The sequence below is a fragment of the Ahaetulla prasina genome, chromosome 6, assembly GCF_028640845.1.
Source record: "Ahaetulla prasina isolate Xishuangbanna chromosome 6, ASM2864084v1, whole genome shotgun sequence".
Lineage (NCBI taxonomy): Eukaryota > Metazoa > Chordata > Lepidosauria > Squamata > Colubridae > Ahaetulla > Ahaetulla prasina.
The window spans coordinates 79,690,127-79,713,430 of NC_080544.1; the positions used below are offsets into that span (position 1 = coordinate 79,690,127).

Sequence of the window (23,304 nt, forward strand, 5' to 3'; positions counted from 1 at the left end):
GTAAGAGGCGTGCATAAGAGCACAAGCGTGCCTACCATTCCTGTCCTATTGTTTCCTTTCGTTATATCCAATTAATATAGTTATTACATACTCATGCTTATATATATGTTCATATATTGTATAGTTATTTCATGCTTATGCTTATATATACTTTGTGACAAAATAAATAAATAAATAAAATGCACATTCGCGCACGTGTGTGTGGTTTGGGCCCTTGGTCCAGAAAAGGTTAGCCATCACTGATCTACTCTGTAAATATTATAACTTCGCTGAATCCGTAGTTCATAAATACACTTCAGGTTGTCCTTTAGTATAGCCCAACATCAACTTGATCAATAGTACAGGATCATATGGAACTTTTATATCTCTACATACAAATGTTTCCTTCCTGAAAACTGTTCACTTTATTTATGGACAATCAGCTCTTCTCTGGCCTCCTGATACAGTTTACAGACAGCAAAGGCTAGTCATAGCTAAGTAAATTCTGCACTTATTTGAAACATTCAAATAAATCACTTTCTTATGCATGCCTTGTATAGTTCATATAGTTGTGTTATGGCATAACACACTTCATAAACCTCCTTGAGCAGGATAGCAGTTCAGAGTTGAAGGAGATGTTGCTTATGTTGTGATTACTGCTCTAACCTCATGGGAAATGAATATTTCTTGGCCTTGATATCTAGGTAATGAACCAAAAAAATTCTATACCTATCTTCCTTTGAAACCTGAAATGCTAGTCTCTGATCTTAGTGTTTTCAAGGATACAAATGACTATCTCAGCATGAGATTTGATGCAGTTTGAGCAGAGGATTTAAAAGAAACAATGAACACATGTTAAGTAATGGTAAAGAAATGTTGACCAGATAGTAGATGACTCTTTCTCTGAATAAAGTGGAATAAGGTATCATAAGGTGTCAATAAGGAGAGTGAAAAGAGTCTGCAAGCTACAGAAAGTATCTATGGTAGAAATGGAGACCAACAGAGAGAGATCTTTAAAACTTCCTGTGGTGCCAAAATGTCTCACGCTGCTCCTGCAATGAATCTTTTCTTATGGCTGTATAGTTAAGTTTTCATAATGATGAATGATTCTTTTATAGGCTCCTGATTGTCTAGCAATTGTTACTGTTTTGTTAAATTTGTTGAATTTTGTTGAATTCTTTAGTACCTTATATTTTTAGAATTTGTGAGTGATGCAAATAAGCTAATTATATAACTGTTTGCCAAGACAATTTTTATAGACAGAATGCAATAACTCACACAAATATTTGCACTTTGTTGAACAGTGTGGCATTCTATTTTTGGATTGCTTTTACTTAATGTAATTCATAAGGCTTATCCATCCTATTTTATGGCTTCTAGCAACAGGAAGATTTATTCCATCACTTTCACGGAAATAATCCTAAAACTGCTGAATTCTCTTTTTGGCTCATACCCAACCTTTTCTCCAGAACTCTGCTCAGACCTAACAAACTGTATGACTCTCCGGAACACAGATTATTTTTGTTCCAGTGTTCTTCTGACTGTATCTAAATCATTGTATCCTGAAAAGAAGTGGTGTGCAATTTGGTTGTCATCTATTATTGCTACTAGAAAGGAGAAAGCATGGTTCAAGTTGTGATGGAACTGTAAGTCCAATTTTCTTCAACTCTGTCCCACTTTTTTTTTTTTTATTATTATTATTATTATTATTATTATTATTATTATTATTATTATTATTATTATTATTATTTAGATTTTTATACCGCCCTTCTCCTGAAGGACTCAGTCCCGAAGGACTTCTATTTATGGTTCTATTGATTAGCCTGGTATTGACAGAGCAGCAGTACTCAGAAAATTGTTGAATGACACAGTAAAACCTCAATCTTAATTTCCACAATGTCCCAGCTCATGTTTTGCAATAATGTGGAAAATTAAATTTGTAGCTGAAACCGGTTACCTAGTATTTATAGGAAGTGTATAATGTTAGTTAGACAGACTAACAAGTAGGGAAAGCACTTGTAGTTGTCCCAGATGGATACCTAAGGATCTTTGTGTTGGATACAGTATCTTCTATGATTGAAAAGTATTTGGTCAGATATATCCTAATCTAATTTTCCTGAAATAATCTAGCTTTCCTGCATTTTCCCCATTTATTTTTTAAAAATAAAATTAGCACTTGACAATTTGGAGGGTATAGATCAGGGGTGTCAAACTCAAGGCCAAGGGGCTGCATCCAGTCCACTAGGTGCTTAGATCTGGCCTGTGGGGCCCGTCTGGAAACAGCAAAGGACTGGCCCACAGTGCCTCTGCCAGAAAAAATGGAATTTGGGCCCCCCCACATTCTGTTTTCTCTGGCAGAGAGCTGCAGGAGGTTGTCATGGCTAAAAATGGGGCATGAGGGGCGCCTACTCACAGCCCTCCCAGGCTCTGTTTTCACTGGCAGAGGGCTAACAACAAACTAAAAACAAAACAAAAGAATAATGTTTTTCCCTTTTGCATTTGAGCTTGCAAGAAGGGAAGGAAAGGAAAGAGGGAAAGAGGAATGACAAAGAAAAAGAAGAAAAGATGGGAAGAGAGCAAGGAAGGAAAAACAAGGAAACAGGGAAAGGAAGAAGAAAAGAGAATGAAGAAGGAAGGAAAAAGAAAAGAAGAGAAGAAAAGAAAAGGAAGGAAGGAAGGAAGGAAGGAAGGAAAGAAGGAAGGAAGGAGATTATAATGAGAGTGAGGGAGAATCTCAGGGAAGTCCTGCCTTAGGACTACAAGCACCCCTGATTTGAATGACCTTGAGCTGGCCATGCTCACCATGGCCATGTCCCCCCCCCAGCCACACACACACACACACACCCTTCCAAGTTCAAATGCAACCCTGATGTAGCCCTCAATGAAATCAAGTTTCACACCCCTTGTAGAAATGGTTTTTAATGGAATGGAGAAAAGATTTAAGGAACTAATTTTATGTCTTTAATAACCTTCTAAAATAATAATAATAGTCAGCCTGATTTCAGGGATGACAATTTAGGAAGCTTTAAAAATAAGTGATTTTTAAATGAATTGGGGAAAAAAACCCCATATAAAAATATTACCAATACATAAGATTAATAGGTTTAGTATTTCATCACAATATTCTGAATCTTAAGAATCACCCTTTACAATTTTTACTAATAAAATCATGAAAGGTCTATCAGACTGTCCATAACAAGATGTTGAAAATCAGATCCCTCCCTCATTTGACAGAAGGTATCACCACAAATGCTCCAGCATACCTTCCAACTGGACTATCAGTTTTGTTCCCTTAGCAAACGAAGACAACCTTTTCAGGCAGCAGATGTTGAGCATGTATAGTAGCAATCCTTCACCCATTCTACCCAAACTCTTAATTTTCCAGAATGTATCTTGTTTCAGAGCAACAACGCATTGTTGCAAATGCAACAATGATTTTTAGTCTAAATTTGAAAATGGAATACAAGTGAGCAAACAGTAAGGTTTATGATGCAGAAGCCAATGTTTCTAATAGTGAAAGGGAGTTTTGATAAGGGGCTATAGAAGCCTAGAGAAGTACTGCATGCAATACTATACCTAGAAGTACCTGCAAATGATCTGATTTGTCTTCAAAGATCCAGCTGTTATATGAAATTCTTTCCCTTTTATGTTCCTTGCTTCAGTTCTTGAAAACCAGTTGTTTTTTCTACTGACTTTACAATTGTCATTTATGACCAAACACTAGAGGCCTGCAATGCAACACTTCTACAGCAGTGTTCACACCGATGAGCAAGATTATACAAAAGCTGTCAGCCCTGCCATACAGAGTTTAGAATTCAGGAATCTGCTGAGATATGACAGATCTGTGAAACTTGTAAAGCTGTTTATTCAATAAGTAAGAAAATCCATTCATCCTAAAGTCATTCCCAAAATAACTAAGGGGAAGCTTCAAGCATTAGAAGGAAAACAGAAAATCTACTGTACTATACTGTGCTGAACTGTATTAAAAGGACAAACATTCTATTGTTGAAATGAAAATTGGGTGTACATGACACTTGAGGAACTTTACAGAATTGGGAACATGCTGCCAAACTTCATGGTGAGACTCCCAGCAATGTTTTCCTTTCAACTTTCTCGCTTAAGGCCATAGCAACTCAATAGCCTTGCTAGAGACTTGTGATATGCTTAGGGAATATTTAATAAATCTTCATGCTGCTTGTTGGAAAGAGGCAGCAATTGGAACAAACTCAGGATTATACAAGCAGCTAGGAAACTCTGCTGGTAGCTAGAAGATCAAATGATCTGTTTAGCCAAGACTGCATTTGAAGTTTTAGGAGCCAGAAAAGAGAAATTCCTGTTCTACTCGTTGCCTTGGGGGAAGCATGATAATTAACAATGATGTTTCTCATTTTTTTTAAAAAAAAACAGACATTACTTTATAGGACTACCACAAATATAATGCCACAATAAATAATTTTCAAATAATGTATAAAATTGACACCTTGATTTGAACCAAAAATAATAATGAAAATTTTATTCCATGATCTTCAGTTTTTCTGTTTTGACTGATGACAAATCTAATTTCTTCTTATATGGATTTAACTGGAATAGAGTTCAAGAGCTGCCCTGGGGTAGGGTGGGGTTGAGCTCTCTTCCTTCTCTCTTCCTTCACGGCAGCTCCTGTTGGGGACTTGAAAGACTCCCCCAACTGGGTGTCACCAGGGCAACGGTGATGTCACCAGCTAATTCTTTCAATCCAGAAGTGCCTTGGTGCTTCTGACACAAATGCAAAAACTGGAATGGAAACTATGCTGCTTTCCAACCACTTTTTGTCCTATGCCAAAAAACAAAAACACAATTTCTTCTAGGTTTTTCAGATTTTAAATTGAGAGGGGTTTTAAATTGATTTTAATATTTATATTTCTGTTTTTTAATAATTGGGCATTATAATAAGTTTTTTAATGATTATTTTAATTTGTATATTGATGTTTTTATATGCCTGTAAACCGCCCTGAGTCCTTTGGGAGATAGGGCGGTATATAAGTTTGAATAATAAATAAAATAAATAAAATATTAGTTGTCTAAAATCCACTAATGCATTTTTTTCTAAAAGTAGTGCATTGAATTTGCTGAAGCCCTGCATTTTGTGGTTATTTAACAAATGTTTTGCCAAAATCTTTCTTGTAGTTTCTCAGATATCTTCCCTGGTGAAATAAGCTTCTGTTTTTCTATTTTTTTCCTTCCAGAAATTAAGAATTTCTTTCAAATTTCTCATAGGCGTTTTGAATGTATTCCGTTGTTGGAAGTGGTGAGTATAGCACTGTTCATATTGCTATTTTCTGTTATATTTTTCTAACATACTGAAGCCTTCCTTACACATCACCCATTCTGAAAAAGCAAGACAGAAGTTCCCTCCTTCTGTCCTTAGGATTTCATGAGCGCATGAGAAGTGAGACTATTAAAAGAATAATTTATAATAAACAGCATATACATATATATTCCTTGGCCCTAAATAAGGGCTTGACTGCCATACCTATCCATGATAAATTCACCTAAATGTTCTTTCCTTTAAAAACAATTTCAAAAACAATTTGTTTTCTTCAGATTGAATGCAAACTGGTAGAATAATAGAGTACGAAGATCATTTTAATGTCTCATTGGAATTTAATTTGTCTATTACAAAACTCTAACTAAAGAAGAATTAAATGGAAGCTATAGGACTGGCATACTGGTCAGTATGAGGTGCAAGAAACACGAACCACTCATGAAGAGCCTCAGGCTTTTATCGCCTAGCTTACAAGAATCAAACTGTTTGCTTTGCCTTGGGAATGACTAGACAAGGCATTATGGATTCTGGGGTATGTCATACTTATGTTGTTTACAGCAGAGTAACAATTCCAAACTCAGCTTTTGCTTGACTCATTCCTCCAGTCCATCCCTCCAGCCTAATTCATTAAACCTGTTGAGAATAAACGTGAATTCCACAAAGCAACTTTTGAAGTTAACGTACACATGTCATTTGCACTTCATCATGGGTTTCTGTAGCGGTGTTTCTCAATCTCAGCATGCTGACTGGGAACTTCAACTTGCTGTGATTGAGAAAAACTGCTCTAGTCTGTAACATCTATGATTTATGTTAATTTTGGAAACTTTCATGAAGTTTTGCTCATTACAGCAAAATCTGCTTTGGTCTCTCTGGTAGACATATAAAAGGCTATGCTCTGAAGTCAATGAACTGCCCCAAGGAAGAATTATTTATCAGCTCATGAACTCATGAATCAAAATCACTTAAAATAGTTTGCACTGTGAAAACTTGGTTTGTTATACAAAAATACATCCATCGCCATTTGTAAAAGCTTGAAAAAAATGTCTGCTTTAATAAAAGCAGAGAGATACTATATTTTCAGTCACTCATGCAAAGCCCTACTACCAAAACCATTCTGTAGTGTAATAATAAAAATTTTATCTTGCATTAGAGGCTTTCAAAAAACATTAAGTACATTTGTCTCTAGGTACTTAGTGGTGAATATGTTTGGGTGTAAAAATTCCTGTTCAAATATGAAAAGTATGCTTGTAAAGTATAGAATAACTCATCATTCTTTCCAAAAGCAAGTAGAAACTGCAAAACAGTGTTGCAGTTATTCCTGAGAAATAATTCAGTGCATTCTATTTCCCCTATTATTTTTAATTATCCCTTTCTTAACTAGTTACTAAATGTTAACTCCCCAATAGCTACTAGCTTTTCACAGTCCTTACTGGTCTCAGCTTACTACTTCCAGATTTTCCCCTTTAAGATTTCTTTTAATCTTATTTTTTTTTAACTATTGCAAACCTCAGCATTTCTTGAAAATTCCCTCTTGGACCTTGCTTCTGTAATAGTACTCATTGTATTTCAACAATACAGGAAATATTAAATATTAAATGTAGAGGAATTAAAATAATAAAATTGTCTGAGGTACATATGGGATATATTCATTTATGGCATCCATATAGTGAGATTTAGGCATGGGAAATTCTTAGATGTTTACATATCTGTACTGATACCTACATCTATAGCTACCTGAAAATACTTCTGTTATTGTTAGTTGCGAAGGCGTGTCCGACCCATTGCGACCCCATGGACAACATTCCTCCAGGCCTTCCTATCCTCTACCATCCTCTGGAGTCCATTTAACATCATGCCTACTGCTTCAATTGCATAGCACAAATCAAGAATACTTCATTTTTGTAATATTTTGGCATTGTAATATAATCACTATTTGTTATATTAGGAGTGAAACTATTTTAACATCTTTATCAGAACCATGATAATCATGCTGAAATTGTGGGAGTACTACTGAGTTATAACCAGAAAGTATTTAATGAAGTTAATATTATATAGTGCAATTTCGATAATCCCTAGACCAAAAGTGAAAGAATTTAGAGATGATTTAATAGCATAGAACTCCTGGTGAGACTAATGACATTATTCACAGGAAGTGTAATAAACATGCCTGCCTGCCCTGGTTTAAACATTCCTTTTTAGTCGATTGTATTCATAAACTCTTGTCCAGGATTAAATCTTAATCTTAATATCAATTATATGGTTTGTGAATTTTGAAATGCTGAGCTTGCATTGGTGTAATTCCTAGGCATTACTTATCCCTATGTTTGAAGAAAGGACATAGGAATATTTTTTAAAAAGGAATGTAAACCAAACATGAGACAAAACAAATTAAATTAACCCTTTAAAGCAATTATGAGATAAATTAAAATGTGTTTAACATTGCCATATTTATCAAAATTAGAGATAATTTCATGCTACTAAATATGTACTAAGTCATAGTTTGTTTTAACTTAAGTGTATTAAATATGCCACAATTGCCTGAGTTATATTACAGTAACTTCTAAATTATGGTTAATAACCATTATGCCTGGCTTAATACATTCAGCTCACCTATACCCCATTTTTATTTCCCCAGAGTTGTGCAGAGTAGACAAGACCAAAGGGTTTTATTTTTTAAAACTTTCTTGGAAAAGTGAAGTTTAAGGTATGCTGTGGATGTCTGATGTCTTGCACAGTTTAAGGGATGAAATTTAAAGATTTCCCTTTTAAAATTAGACTCACTTTGGAATCTGTTCCCACAGGTTTGTCCTCAGAATGCTAAGCAAAGCCATTGGCCCATAGATACTTTACTGCAATGTTTAGTTAAGTTTAATATAATATATGTAATAGAATTTTATGGGAACAAAATTTAGTATGATTTTTTTTCTGAAAGTGCCAGTTAGCTTGGAGTTAAACTAATTACAAGTTGACCCTGAGAATATACAGGGTCAATTAAAAGTTGACCCTGAGAACAAGTAGGAAGCTACTTGCAATAGATCAAATATAAGTGATGTTTGAGGAACTGCCTCCTCTTTGGTTATATCCACCTGCCCATCAAGTCTAGCAGAAGAAGCATCTTAGGTCTCATCTATGAATGATTCAGTGATAGGTTCTACTGGTTCGCCCCAGATTGGATGAATTGGTAGTGGCAGCGGCAGGAGGCTCCGCCGGGTGATTACCTGGATGCTTTTGCGTATGCGCAGAAGCCTCATGCGCAGAAGCACCCACAAGTGAACTGGTAGTGATGGGATTTGTAACTCACTACTGGAATGATTGTCATCTGATGGGACCCAAGAACATAGCTTTTTCTGTTATGGCACTCATCATTGGAACATTATACCATCCCTGAAATTAGATTGACCCAAACCCAAATGGCCTTTCAAAAGATTGTGAAAACACGGCTGTGCCACTGCACCTATGGTTCCACTTGTAGTGGAAAGCCTATTCAATGTACTGAATATGATATATGGATAATTCTCTGCCCTGTGACTATGTTTTTATGTTTGAATATGGCCTTTAATAATGATTTTAGTATGATTTATATGTTTGTTTATTGTTTTGATATTATGTTTAATTATTGTGAGCTGCCCAGAGTCACATATGTGAGAAGAATGGCTATACACATTGAATAAAATAAACAACTTATCTATTCAGCCCAGTCTTTCCAACCTAGTACTGGCAGATGTGTGGTCTACAACTATAAATTGATCATCTATAGATAGCAGTGAAGAGTATCAGGGTTGGGAAAGTTGAGCTACAATTTCTATTATTTTCAGGGATGACTGAATGGCCAATGGGTTAAGAAAGATTAATCTAGATCAGTATTGTTTATTCTAATTGGGTGTAACTTTATACTTCAGGAAATGAATTTCATTCATATTACATTTAAAAAAACAAACATAATACAGCTGTATCTGGTCTGAAGATTGTTTCCTTAAATTTCATTGAGACTAAATCTTTCCTAAGTTACATAGGAATATAGACATAGGCATTATGGGCAAGTGACAAAAATGATATAAGAACATTATGACAAAAGTCTGTTCCTTTCCCACATAGGTATGAATGGGTGACATTTGTATCATGACACTCAAAGCAAACATATTGTAATTTGATTTAATTGTGGTCAAACAACTGACATCTGTGAATTCAACCATGTATCTCATGGTCTTTAACCAGACACCACAGTACTAAATATAAGTACTGTATATAATTATCAAAAGAAAGAGATTATTTTGTATAATTTCTAATAAAACAAAGAGAAAACCTTATAAAATCTCTAATGCAAGGACATACTCATAGTACATACAAACACTTCCTTATTTGAATTTTTCAAGAGAGCAACCTCTTATTAATTATTAATGGAAAGAGGAAGCAAAACCCCCAGTTTAGCTTTGGAAACAAATTAACTTCAGCATTGTTTTTATAAAATATTAGGTCTGACAGTAGTGGCTTGTTTTCTTTTCACGCCACAGAGTAGGAGAGCAGCATCATTTTCCTTGATGAAGTGCTTGACTTTTGCTCAAAGGCTAAGCCAACATTTCCTTTGCCAGCTATTGCAACTCTTGGAGGAGGTCTCTGAAGCGAAGCAAAAAGGAGCCAATTGGCCTCTACTTGGTTACTAGGAGCAGAGGTTACCCTTCCATGAAGCAGTTTTGAAGGGAGCTTTGTTCGCATCATCACTGAAACACAAAAAACAAAACCTTTTTAAAGCTTTGGACAACCTTCCTAAATCTATTCTTAAATTGGCAACTCTATGCACAGCTGAAGAGAAACAAAGTAAAATGTGCAGAACTTATTTCTGAGAAAATGTGCTTTTAAAAAATATTTATAGGGAGTCCTTGACTTGCAATCACAACTGAACTCAAAACTGAATGTGTTGTTAAGTGAATTTTGCCCCGTTTTATGACCTTTCTTGCCACCATTGTTTAATGGATCACTGCAGTTATTAAGTTAGCAACATGGTTGTTAAGTGAATCTGGCTTCTCTATTGACTTTGCTTGTTAGAAGGTCCAAAAGAGATCACATGACCCCAGGATGCTGCAACAAAAGCCTCAACAATTTATTGAACAAATTGGCTGGAACATCCTGTAGTGCTGATGCTAACACTCCACAAACAATAGCCTTGGGTTTGGTATATTCCTCAGCTAAATATTATGCCAGGGTGTTGCTTAGTAGCACCCACACCCAAATGGTCAATGTCCAATTCCACCATACAATGTGTATCATTTCTGGCACATTGCATCCCACTCCTATGTACTGGTTACCAGTACTTAGCAATATCATACCACTCCACATTAGAAGAGAACCAGCCTATCATAATCTTTTAATGACCCCATAATCCCTTGTGGGGTAGAGTCTGGGCAACAGAATGGAGCTGATTGTTTACTGGCTGGATGCCCTTCCTGTCGCCAATGCGGAGTTTTATTCAGCAGATATATTCTCATCGTGGCCAGAGAGAAAAATAACTGCCTCTACCTAGGACTGAACTCACAGCCTCCTGATTGTGAAGTGAGAGCTCCACCTCTAGGTCACCACACCATGCACAATGCACAGCCCATCACAAAATTAAAATCCCATAGGCCATCTTTGACCTTTCACTTAACATCTGTTGCAGTCCGCCAGCATCTTGCGGACCTGGCAGTGGAGTCAGACAGTGAGGAGGCTGGGGAGGATAATGGGCCAGTCCTGGAGTCACAGGAAGGCCTGGACGAGGGCTCTGCGTTGGAGGCAGAGATGGGGCCAGGGCCATCTGGGAGCGATGCACGGACTCTGGAGCCTCCAGAGGTGGACAGCAGAGAGGCAGAGAAACAGGAGGAGCCTGTTCCTAGTGCACACATGCGAAGAGCTGCCAGAAGGAAAGAGTAGCTGAAGCAAAAAGGATGACTTGGGAGTAAGGCCAGAAGATGATTGGCCACTCCCATAAGGCTTAAAAGAGCAGCAACGAGCCATTGGGTTCTTTGTGGAAAAGCAACATTGATTCCAGTGCTTCTTGTCAGTGTCTCTTGAACTTTGTGGGGCAGGTTGCCAAAGACAACAAAGGTTGGTGATAAGGCCAAAGGACTGTTTAGACAGAATTTGTTTTGGACTAAGCTGAGAATGAATTAATTCTCAGCTGTTTTAATAAAATAAGTTTGTTCAGGACTGAATTGTGTTTGGTAATCACTACTTGGGCCTCGGTCACAACAACATCTACCCAGCTTAACCCTGAGAATCCCTCTATCAAACCAGCTGGTCGAAATTGAATAGAATTAGGTGTGATACCTGTATCAGTGGGATGGAAAGAGTCCCCTTTTTTCAATTGTGATTCTGAAATGCAAGCTATTAAACATATTGTGTAAGAGTGTCCATGACATGTGTTCTCTTGTTCCCTAGAAGATCTGCATGAAGCAATGTCAGAGGCAATTACCTTGATAGCTGAATTGGCCATCCGGTTATGATAACACTGCCATACCCCCATAGAAGTTTAATTATAATTAAATGGATTGTGTATCTATATTTACTTCTCTTCTGTCATGTTCTCATCATACATTAAATAATAAATAATAAACTGCAACTATCATAAGTGTCTGAAATTTGATCATGTGACCATCGGGACACTGTAATGGTTGTAAGTGTGAACATGGTCATAAGTCATTTTTCCACTGTTGTTATAACTTTGGTTACTAAATGAACTGTTGTAAGTCAAGGATTATCTGTATTATTGTTGGTTGCAGCCAGATATTTAACCAGATATTTAGACTTGATTTGACATTTTTGTCCATTTATTATTTTTAATAATATTGGGAGTAATCTGCAACTAGATTCACAATCTAAGACTGAGGAAAACTTCATAACTGAAGTCCTGACCAAGGACCAAAAATTATTAAAGTAGCCCTTAATAGGAAACTTCAAGAAAGATGGTTTTTAAAATAAAATTATTACACGAGAGAATCTAATATATTAAAGCCATATTGGATCAGTTTCAACTGGCAGAAATTAGGACAGGCATTTGTGTTATTTTTATACTCCTCTTTCTCCAGGTGCTCTTAAAGAAAAGAATTCATAAGGTCAGATCCAAATGGTTTTCTTCTTGGAGACATTGAGATGATCTTGAAGTGCTTGGAATGTGGAAAGATCTAATCTTTCTTCTGCTTCTTTTTCTTCTACCAACTCTCTTTTTCAGAATTCCTGATGTTGGAGGAAATTCATGTTAGGAAAGGGGCTTGGATTTCAGATTTATTTATTTTTTGAGACAGACCTGTCTTTACAGAGGCAAGGATTTTACAAATAATATTATTCTAGAATGTCATAACAGAAATGATTTTAGGTATACAAAGTAGAATAGAATAGAATTTTTATTGGCCAAGTGTGATTGGACACACAAGGAATTTGGCTTGGTCCGTATGCTCTCAGTGTACATAAAAGAAAAGATAGTGAATAAACATTGAGAAGCAGTAGTTTTGTGTAAAACTTAAGCTTCCATTGTATACAGAAAAGGCTTACATTCTGCAATGTCCCCATATTATTACAGCTAAAATATATACATTTCAATAGTTCTGTGATATTTCAAACTCAATGTATATAGATGTGGGAGAAAATAAAATGGTGACTGTTTCTTTCCTGCAGTTCTTATAAATATAGGCTGCAAAACTTCCATTTTTGATGGGCTGAACAGAAACTTAGTGATGCTGGAAAATCACTCTGACCTCCAAGCTAGCTTGGCATTCTTAGTGTTTTGGTAAACAAAGGAAAACACATAATAATACACCGATTGTGTGTGCATAGAAAGCTTACATGTTTAACATTATTTAGCTTCACCAGCTTAATGGAAATTTTTGTGGATGGAGTGCTCTCTCTGTAAACAGCTCAGTGTGGCCATCAGAGTTTGTTTTATTAGCAGCAACCAGACAGAGCGAAAGAAGTAGCAACATTTATAGCAACACATTTATAGCAAATTACTATATTGGGAATTTTAATTTCAAAGGTTATAGGAGAAGTAAATATGCTTTTTTTCCCCTTATAGGCCTAGTTTTTTCTTAATTATTATTAATAATAAATCACTTTAATGAAATATAGATCATCCCAGGAGTAGGTGGGGATGAAAAACAAGGAGATTTGCTTAGTCAATAAGCATGCATTTTAGATTAGAATAGGAACATGGAATTGCCTTTTAGGGTTTTTAATGTGTGAAAAATGTAGAAAGGGGGGAGACTGAGTCACAATCAGGCAGATCTCCTCAAGAAGAAAGGAAAATATAGATAGCAAAGGGGTTTCCCCCCCCCCCCCGAGGTCTAATAAGCACACACTCTTGTTAACTGTCACACATTTAAATATAGGTACAAACATGCATAAACATAGGAACCAAAATAATGTAATTTTCACTGTATGAGGATTAGTGGACAATTTGTTGCTTTGTTCTTCAAATGAGGTATATATCGGCCTTTTACAATTTTGCTTTAATTCTTAAATAGATTTATATGGTTGTCCAGCTCACACACAGTGACTCTGGGTGGTGTATAACCTTAAAAATCAACAATAATCCCACAGTTATGTTTCACCATCTGTTATGTGGGTTGATATAGTGTGAAGTAGCCCCCCCCCCGGTTTTTAGTTTCCTGACAAGTTATTTCTGGTTCAGTGTCTTCTTTGATAATGCTATTAAAGGCCATCTCTTCTCCATCTGATCTCCCTTCTTCTGTTCAGTTTCTCCCATGCTGCCTGCCTTTCTACCTTTAGAGAAATTTCCAGCAAAAAGCACTCTCAGAAAAGTGTGTAAAAGGTATTACTGTCAACAATGAAAGGCAAACAATGCCCAGAAGCATAATGGATTAGGGAGGTCAGAGGCGGAAGAAACATCTTAAGACTTCTGTAAAAGAAGTCATTTCATTTGAACATCTACTGGAGACTTTCTCAGTGGGACCTAAAAGGTTTTGCTGCTGAAAAAAATACATAGCAGACTGAATTTTCATTTTAAAAAAATGTAAACCAGATAATTAAATTTTAGCTTTTTACATAGCAACCATCTTTTCCCCAAAAAAGTAACAGTGCTTTATGTTGGTACATCATGCAAAAATGGAATTTTAAAAATTAGGAATATGACCTATTCTAATACAATTAAACATCTTTGCCATATATGATACAATTCTGAAATTGCTCAGGTTTTCCTGAAAGAGGCAACAAAAATGACAACAATAGAAGTACTGGTGAAACAAAATAATTTTCAATTCCTAGGTTATAGCATATTGGTCTGACTCAAAGAATTCTGGGTGATCACCACTTATTGAGCTTTTCTTCAGAGATTTCAATTCTTCCAAAACAAATATTCCCACTGAAGAAAGTGAGAGAGATGATTTGGTTTTAGTGACTGAAAGATCTGCTGTCACATAAATCTTCTTAGCATCAAACCAATCACCATCTATTTTGGACACTAGTCAAAACCTCTGGAAACACCATTCATCATTTTCAAAGCATCAAGGCCAGTAGGAGGAGATGAGAAGGACCTATGAGTTAATAACTTAACTTTCTGATTCCTTCTCCAAGTGAAACATTAATTGCATCCAAGAAAGGACATAATAATAATATTAACAAATTTTCTTCCCTATTGTACAAAAGGAACCACTATCTTTAAAGGATTGTTGTCAAGATAAGGGAAACCTGACCCTGTTAAAATTCCTTTTGTAGAAGGACAGGATGAAAATAACAAGCAAGCATGCTTGGCTGGTGATGATATAAACAATCTGAAGTTAGGTTTTAATTGTTCAAAATTTGGAAAATGTGATAAATCTTTTTCACAAGGTAGGAAAAAAAGGATGCTAATGAATCTGGAAAAATATTTACTTACTCTGAGTTGGTGTACATGATATTCATCTGGTGATTTGACAATGTATTATCTAGATAAATTTTAAATTTTAAACTGAGATTAAGCGTAGCATAAAACACTATTTACAACCAACCCATCTAGAATGCATATTTTTATAAAAACTTACCTTATTTGCATGCATTACCCCTTACCTCTTCAACACCAATTACTACAGATCTCAAATGCAAATTGATAAATGCGAGAAGCATTGTTAACAAATTACCTGAATTTATCCTCTTGTTAAACAGTGGTACATTCGATATCATTTTTGTTTGTGAAACATGGCTGAACTCATCCCTTCCTGACTCCATTATCTCAAACAAAGAATATCAAGTTCATCGATCAGATCATGAAATCCAAAGAGGTGGTGGAGTGGCTATCTTTTACAAAAAGTCACTGAATCTAAAAAATATTCAAGTTTATTCAAGTCTCGCACAAACTTTCTCTCCCTGAAACTATTGTATGCGACCTATCCCTTAACACCAGTCTTCGATTCTTACTATGCTACAGAGCCCCTGACTATGACATTACCCATGCAAATATGCTAACCTCACTGCTAACATGGGCTACCTCTTGCCCATACCCTCTCATCTTCCTGGGCGACCTAAATCTACCTCTCATTAACTGGATAACTAATGAATGTACAACTGATCCAATCCATACTACACTATACAACGCTGTTACAAACCTAGGTCTTGAACAACTTGTAACTAACAATACAAGACTCAACAACTGCCTTGATCTCATCTTCTGCAACAACCCAAACTCAATTTATGGACTACAAATTAAAGAACCTTTTTCCAACAGTGACCACTGCATGATTGATTTTCGTCTCAATATACGTCCATACTCAAATCATCATAACAATAGTATCCCCATCTACAACTTCAAAAAAGCCAACTACGACCTTATAAACAACGATCTTTCATTTCTGGACTGGCAAAATCTGTTTGCAAACTGCATAACTGCTGAAGACCACTATAGAGTTTTCCTACTTGAAATCAATAGAGTCATTAAACTATATGTACCACAAATGACAACCATGATCAGGAAAAGCAAACTACCCATATCAATAAAAAAGCTTCAATCAAAAAAAAAATCCCTCTGGAAAAGAAACAAAAAAGGCTTTGTAGCAAATTTCAAAAACCGCTACAGAAATATATGCAACCAAATAAAAACTGAATGCACAAATTACCACACCAAACAAGAAGAGGACCTTCTGCGCACAAATTCCAATCGTGCCTTTTATAATTTTGTTAACAATAAACTTAAAGACACAATATCCATCCCACCACTAAAAGATTCTAACAACAAAGAATGCAATGATGAAACAGTTAAAGCCAACCTCTTCAACATATTCTTTGGCTCAGTTTTTGTTAACAGCGATGACACATATCCGACATTCCACAAACGTACCAGCAATGAACATGATGACTTAACTCATATAGACTTCACAGAAGAAAATATTGGAAAAGCTCTTCATAACATAAAACCATCGCTATCTATTAGACCCGATGGACTATGTGCCTACTTCTTAAAAAAAACTTTCCACTAATATAACAGAACCCCTAAGCATAATCTTTGATAAAGCTTTCACTACCAGTTCCCTTCCCAAACTGTGGTCATGGCCACAGTCATCCCTATCTTCAAAAAAGGAGACCCCAGCTTAGTCAAAAATTACAGACCAATCTCTCTATGCTGCGTCACCTGCAAAGTCATGGAATCAATCATCAACCAATCCATTACCTCACACTTAGAAGCAAACAACCTACTCTCCAATAAACAATTTGGTTTCAGGAAAAAATTATCATGCAACTTACAACTTCTCCACTGTAAAAACATATGGACTACAAATCTCGATCAAGACAAAACAATAGATGCAATCTACATAGACTTCTGCAAAGCTTTCGACTCAGTAGTACATGATAAACTTCTCCTAAAACTAAAATCCTACGGCATCTCAGGACCCCTTCACAAATGGATATCTGCTTTTCTGTCTAATAGACAACAAGTGGTCAAAATTGGCAATGCTCTATCAAATCCTGTTCCTGTCAAGAGTGACATTCCTCAAGGCAGCGTCCTTGGGCCAACACTCTTCATACTATACATTAATGATCTTTGTGACCATATCTCAAGTAATTGTGTTCTCTTTGCTGACGATGTCAAACTATTTAACACCACTGATAATACATTTATCATTCAAAAAGACCTTGATCATCTAACCACTTGGTCTAATCTCAACCAGCAAATGCTCAGTCTTACATATAGGAAAAAAGAACCCAAACACTAAGCACTTGCTTGATGGACATTACCTTACAGATGACCCCCATCCCGTTAAAGACCTTGGAGTTTTCATGTCAAATGATCTAAGTGCCAAAGCCCACTGCAAATACATAGCAAAAAAGGCTCTAAGAGTTCTAAACCTAATCTTGCATAGCTTCTTTTCCAAAAACACTACACTACTAACCAGAGCATATAAAACATTTGCTAGACCAATTCTAGAATACAGCTCACCTGTTTGGAATCCTCACCACATCTCTGACATCAATACAGTTGAACGTGTCCAGAAATATTTTACAAGAAGAGTTCTCCATTCCTGTTGTGACCCAGGTTCCTGGACCCGGACTCCTGGACTCGGATGATTCAGAAAGTGAGGGAGAAGACCTGGCCAGCCCTGCTTCTCTTGAGCCCTTTCCCTCCCTGGCACCCACTCAAAGGGAGGGGGAGGGGCCGGCACAGCCTGATTCCATGGAGCCTCCTTCTGATTTGGCAACGCCCCAAGAACAGTTTTGGAGCGATGCAAGGTCACGTGAGCGTGACCGCCGTGCGCAGCAGCGGAAGAGTTGGGACAAAGCCAAGTCATAATTGTCATGCAGTGACATCTGCAGAGACTATAAATAGGAGGCGGGACTTCCTGGTTGTTTGTCTTGGACAAAGTAATGAATTTGCGTGGGCAAACTGTATCAATGGAGGAAGAATATATTCGTGAGTAATTCTGGCCTTATCTATAATTTCCTCGTTATCTCCAGAAACTTGGCAGGCCCGTGGGTAGGCGTGGCCAGGACATGTATCTATGTAAATAAAAGGAAAAAAGAAGGCCTCTGACGGACTCTTTGCTGGGAGTATTGGGGAGGGAAACAGAACATTTTGTCCAAGACCTGACTAAAACATCTTCCACCAAAGATGGACCAGCAGCAGGTACAGCAGCAGTTAGAGCAGCTACAAGCGGCTAATCAACAGCTCCAGCAGCAAGTGGCTCACTTGGCAGGCCAACTTGCTGCCAGGAATGTGCCTGCAGCCCCCCCCATCCTCCCCCTCCTCCTCCTCGTCGCAAGTGCCCGATAACCGTGGCGGATAAGTTTTCTGGGCAGCCTGAGATGTTCCCGACCTTCTTGGGACAGTGCCAGCTCTACATGGCTATGAGGCCAGAGGATTTCCCAGGCGACCGGGCTAAGGTGGCCTTCGTGATTAACCTTCTTTCCGGCTCGGCTGCTCGATGGGCCACGCCCTCTTGCTCCAGGACAGCCAAGGATGCTAATGAATCTGGAAAAATATTTACTTACTCTGAGTTGGTGTACATGATATTCATCTGGTGATTTGACAATGTATTATCTAGATAAATTTTAAATTTTAAACTGAGATTAAGCGTAGCATAAAACACTATTTACAACCAACCCATCTAGAATGCATATTTTATAAAATTTACCTTATTTGCATGCATTACCCTTACCTCTTCAACACCAATTACTACAGATCTCAAATGCAAATTGATAAATGCAGAAGCATTGTTAACAAATTACCTGAATTTATCCTCTTGTTAAACAGTGGTACATTCGATATCATTTTTGTTTGTGAAACATGGCTGAACTCATCCCTTCCTGACTCCATTATCTCAAACAAAGAATATCAAGTTCATCGATCAGATCATGAAATCCAAAGAGGTGGTGGAGTGGCTATCTTTTACAAAAAGTCACTGAATCTAAAAAATATTCAAGTTTATTCAAGTCTCACACAAACTTTCTCTCCCTGAAACTATTGTATGCGACCTATCCCTTAACACCAGTCTTCGATTCTTACTATGCTACAGAGCCCCTGACTATGACATTACCCATGCAAATATGCTAACCTCACTGCTAACATGGGCTACCTATTGCCCATACCCTCTCATCTTCCTGGGCGACCTAAATCTACCTCTCATTAACTGGATAACTAATGAATGTACAACTGATCCAATCCATACTACACTATACAACGCTGTTACAAACCTAGGTCTTGAACAACTTGTAACTAACAATACAAGACTCAACAACTGCCTTGATCTCATCTTCTGCAGCAACCCAAACTCAATTTATGGACTACAAATTAAAGAACCTTTTTCCAACAGTGACCACTGCATGATTGATTTTCGTCTCAATATACAACTTCAAAAAAGCAAACTACGACCTTATAAACAACAATCTTTCATTTCTGGACTGGCAAAATCTGTTTGCAAACTGCATAACTGCTGAAGACCACTATAGAGTTTTCCTACTTGAAATCAATAGAGTCATTAAACTATATGTACCACAAATGACAACCATGATCAGGAAAAGCAAACTACCCATATCAATAAAAAAGCTTCAATCAAAAAAAAAATCCCTCTGGAAAAGAAACAAAAAAGGCTTTGTAGCAAATTTCAAAAACCGCTACAGAAATATATGCAACCAAATAAAAACTGAATGCACAAATTACCACACCAAACAAGAAGAGGACCTTCTGCGCACAAATTCCAATCGTGCCTTTTATAATTTTGTTAACAATAAACTTAAAGACACAAGATCCATCCCACCACTAAAAGATTCTAACAACAAAGAATGCAATGATGAAACAGTTAAAGCCAACCTCTTCAACATATTCTTTGGCTCAGTTTTTGTTAACAGCGATGACACATATCCGACATTCCACAAACGTACCAGCAATGAACATGATGACTTAACTCATATAGACTTCACAGAAGAAAATGTTGGAAAAGCTCTTCATAACATAAAACCATCGCTATCTATTGGACCCGATGGACTATGTGCCTACTTCTTAAAAAAACTTTCCACTAATATAGCAGAACCCCTAAGCATAATCTTTGATAAAGCTTTCACTACCAATTCCCTTCCCAAACTTTGGTCACTAGCCACAGTCATCCCTATCTTCAGAAGAGGAGACCCCAGCTTAGTCAAAATTACAGACCAATCTCTCTATGCTGCGTCACCTGCACAGTCATGGAATCAATCATCAACCAATCCATTACCTCACACTTAGAAACTAACAACCTACTCTCCAATAAACAATTTGTTTTCAGAAAAAAATTATCATGCAACTTACAACTTCTTCACCGTAAAAACATATGGACTACAAATATTGATCAAGGCAAAACAATAGATGCAATCTACATAGACTTCTGCAAAGCTTTTGACTCAGTAGTACACAATAAACTTCTCCTAAAACTAAAATCCTATGGCATTTCAGGACCCCTTCACAAATAGATATCTGCTTTTCTGTCTAACAGACAACAAGTGGTCAAAATTGGCAATGCTCTATCAAATCCTGTTCCTGTCAAGAGTGGCGTTCCTCAAGGCAGCGTCCTTGGACCAACACTCTTCATACTATACATTAATGATCTTTGTGACCATATCACAAGTAATTGACGATGTCAAACTATTTAACACCACAGACAATGCATATATCATCCAAAAAGACCTTGATCATCTAACCACTTGGTCTAAAACTTGGCAACTCCAAATCTCAACCAGCAAATGCTCAGTCTTACATATAGGAAAAAGAACCCAAACACTAAGTACATACTTGATGGACATTACCTTACAGATGACCCCATCCGTTAAAGACCTTGGAGTTTTCATGTCAAATGATCTAAGTGCCAAAGCCCACTGCAAATACATAGCAACTAAGAGTTGTAAACCTAATCTTGCATAGCTTCTTTTCAAAAAACACTACACTACTAACCAGAGCATATAAAACATTTGCTAGACTAATTCTAGAATACAGCTCACCTGTTTGGAACCCTCACCACATCTCTGACATCAATACAATTGAACGTGTCCAGAAATATTTTACAAGAAGAGTTCTCCATTCCTCTGTAAACAACAAAATACCTTATCCCACTAGACTTGAAATCCTGGGCTTGGAAAACTTGGAACTCCGTCGCCTTCGACAAGACCTAAGTTTAACTCATAGAATCATCTATTGTAATGTCCTTCCTGTCAAAGACTACTTCAGCTTTAATTGCAATAATACAAGAGCAACCAATAGATTTAAACTTAATGTCAACCGCTTTAATCTAGATTGCAGAAAATATGACTTCTGTAACAGAATCATCAGTGCTTGGAATACTTTACCTGACTCTGTGGTCTCTTCTCATAATCCTAAAAGCTTTAACCAAAAACTTTCTACTATTGACCTCACCCCATTCCTAAAAGGACCATAAGGGGCGTGCATAAGCGCACAAACGTGCCTACCGTTCCTGTCCTATTGTTTTTCTTTTCTTCTTCCTATATATATATAGGAATACTATATATAATAGTATTAAATACTATATAAGCTTTCTGTATGATAGTTACATATATTGTTGTGACAAAATAAATAAATAAATAAAATAAATAAATAAATTATGTTAAGAAGGCTGGAGGGGAGAGTGGAAAGGAGGAGTTGTATATGAAACAAAAGTTACCAGTCTCTGATCTTTGTTCTCTGTACTGACAATGGTATCTGCAGTCAATTTAACTGGCTCTTGGTCTATCCTCAGCTCTGTTTAATATTGCTCAGATTCAGACTGAGGACTATTTTAGTCAACTCTTTAAAGAAGAACATATGTTAAGATTTGGCAGCTTTTATAATCAACCATGAATTTGCTGAATACGTTTTATATATCTTATACTCTATTTTCTTCCCTCAGTACAAATGACTGGCCTACTTCCCAGTGATGACTGCTAAAAATGTGCATGCAAGATACAAGTTGAATAAGGCTCTTTTATCCTAGAAGAGGTAACATTTCACGCCTCTTACTCATTACTAGAAATTGGCTGGTTTTGCAGATAGTTGCTAAATGCTTTTGCTCACTGTCAGTTTCTTCAGAATATAGGAGGGAAAAATACTTTTGCCAAAGAAGCTTTTGTCCTCCATTTTCTCACAAGATTTTCTCTTCCTTTTTCCCCCCTAAGAAATTGCTATCAGATGCCACATATTTGTCTTTTCATTTTTCAATATTGTTCCTTTTTTTAAATACACCAAATATTTGTGCAGAGTACATGAAAAAAGAAAACCTGAATTTAATTTGTTTTATTTGAATTTTTATTTCTTATCTAAACTGACTCATGGAGTGGTTGGTTGATCAACTAAAATTGTTGCTGTAAGAAAACATGGTCATTGTTAAAATAATAAATTGAGCTTTCAATCCATGTTAATCCACAAGAGTCCTCTCTTGAGTTGTCTTATTAGGTGATTACATGGGTATATGTATGAAATGCTTTATAAAGAATATCCTTAACTAATTTCTTTCTTTAAAATAAAAATAAGAAGCATAAATCAATGATTCCTAAAAAAGGATTTAGCAAGCATAATGCTTTCCTGTTTATATCTTACCAGTTAAGTAATTAAGTTAAATATGTTATTTATTTTTCTTCCATAACATATAGGAGGAGGACATGTGGTTGTATAGATGTTACTGAGCAGGAAGTCACATGAAGCTTTAAAATGCTCAATGACTGCTAGATGTTAGCAAAGGCTTACCGAAAAGTCTAATGGCTGCCTCTTATTGTCTTTCTAATCCTAACTCTGGAGGTCAGTGAGTTCTCCCATGTAATCTGTTTTATTGTTGATATTTATCGGTAACAATCTAGCATGTTGAGAATATGAACTAGTTCTTCATATAGAGCAGGAGTGTCCAACTCGTGGCATGCATAATGCTCTGGCTACGCCCACACCCCGTTTAGCGAAGGGGAAGTCGCAATACAACACGCGATGACAACGTGACATCATGAGTTTGACACCCGTGATAAAGAGTCTTTATTTAATTCATTGTAGCAGCAAACAAAAGCTTTTTTGATAAACAGAAACTCAACAAAGCTTATTTTAGTCTCGGTTGGTTTGTAAATGG

At 36.6% G+C, this 23,304-nt stretch overlaps 1 long non-coding RNA gene across 1 annotated transcript; it reads left to right on the plus strand.

Moving 5' to 3' along the window:
• The first annotated feature begins 1,458 nt into the window (after positions 1-1,458).
• Positions 1,459-23,019, plus strand: LOC131201237 (uncharacterized). Its single transcript, XR_009155811.1, has 4 exons — positions 1,459-1,625; positions 5,205-5,266; positions 22,105-22,193; positions 22,844-23,019. It is a non-coding gene; the product is annotated as an uncharacterized LOC131201237 (long non-coding RNA).
• Positions 23,020-23,304: the final 285 nt, after the last annotated feature.